Source organism: Passer montanus, unplaced genomic scaffold (assembly GCF_014805655.1).
Source record: "Passer montanus isolate IOZ18808 unplaced genomic scaffold, ASM1480565v1 scaffold1146, whole genome shotgun sequence".
NCBI classification, from domain to species: Eukaryota; Metazoa; Chordata; class Aves; order Passeriformes; family Passeridae; genus Passer; species Passer montanus.
Window position 1 is genome coordinate 364 of NW_024358123.1, and position 1,617 is coordinate 1,980.

A 1,617-nucleotide genomic window follows, 5' to 3' on the forward strand; every position below is an offset into this window, starting at 1 on the left:
AGAGAAGGCAACAAAAGGGAATCTCTGCAGAAAACTTTGCTGGAAGATCCTTTAGCTCTGTAAAGCCATTGAGAGCACAGCCCCTCATTGGTACAGTCTGTGGCCACAGGGAAGGTGGAGAGAAACAAAATGAGAAATGGCAGAAAGAAAGGATTTTCTTTATGGTCAATATGAAAAAAGTAAAACAAAGGAAAAGATACTCCAAAATGAAACCACCAAGAAGTACAAATATGAGTTTTATTACAAGAGATTTGCAGATATTAGACAGAAGTTTATTGTTCCTGATACCACCCATTTATCAGTCTCCACACTGCAGCCTTGAGCTCCTGGTTCCTCAGGCTGTAGATGACAGGGTTCAGGGCTGGAGGCAGCGCTACGTACAGAACTGACATTGCCAAATCCAGGGATAGGGTGGACATGGAGGGGGGTTTTAGGTAGGCAAACACTGCAGTGCTGATGAACAGGGAGACCACAATCAGGTGTGGGAGGCAGGTGGAAAAGGCTTTGTGCCATCCCTGCCCAGAGGGGATCCTCAGCACAGCCCTGAAGAAGAGAAAACAATGAATGCAAAACAGCACAATGATAAACAGGCACTAACAGCAATGAGCCCAAAATCCCTGAGATAGGATTTGGAGCAGGAGAGTTTCAGGATTTGTGGAATGTCACAGAAGAACTGGCCCAGGGCATTGCCATGGCACAGGGGCAGGGAAAATGTACTGGCTGTGAGCAGCACAGCAGTGAGATAACCACTGACCCAGGCAGCTGCTGCCATGTGGGCACAAGCTCTGCTGCCCAGGAGGGTCCCGTAGTGCAGGGGTTTGCAGATGGACACGTAGCGATCATAGCACATGATGGTCAGCAGATAGTATTCTGCTCCCATGAAGAACAGTAAGAAAAAGAGCTGAGCAGCACATCCATTGTAGGAGATGTCTCTGGTGTCCCAGAGGGAATTGTGCATGGCTTTGGGCACAGTGGTGCAGATGGAGCCCAGGTCACTGAGGGCCAGGTTGAGCAGGAAGAAGAACATGGGCGTGTGCAGGTGGTGGCCGCAGGCTACGGCGCTGATGATGAGGCCGTTGCCCAGGAGAGCAGCCAGGGAGATGCCCAGCAAGAGGCAGAAGTGCAGGAGCTGCAGCTGCCGCGTGTCTGCCAATGCCAGCAGGAGGAAGTGCCTGATGGAGCTGCTGTTGGACATTTGCTGGGGCTGCACATGGGGACCTGTTCATGGAGAAAAAGACAGTGAAGAGTTAGAGGAGACACCTTTAACCAAAATCAAAGCCATTTCTCATATACCCTCCTCTGTAACACACACAGACATGGCCTTTAGTGTTTTCAAGTTCTGGAGTTTTCTTTCCAAGCTCCCCCATATGTATGCTGGGGTTCTTGGGTATCAGAAGCCCTCAGCATTTCTGCTACAATCCAGGAGAACAGAGCAAGTTCTGAAAGGTAAGGTGGTAAGTGGAGACTGGGGGTACATGGTCTGTCCTTCTTACCTCAATGCTTTAACATTTCTCAGGTGGAGGATGATCACCTTCCCTTGCTTCCCCTACTATGTCACCAGGCCCTGCTGAGAGCAGATGGATCCAACACAGCCCAGGTCCACATTTGTAGCCAAGG

General features: G+C 50.0%; 1 pseudogene; it reads right to left on the bottom strand.

Moving 5' to 3' along the window:
• Nucleotides 1–272: 272 nt before the first annotated feature.
• On the bottom strand, nt 273–1,195 carry LOC120496428 (annotated as a pseudogene).
• Nucleotides 1,196–1,617: the final 422 nt, after the last annotated feature.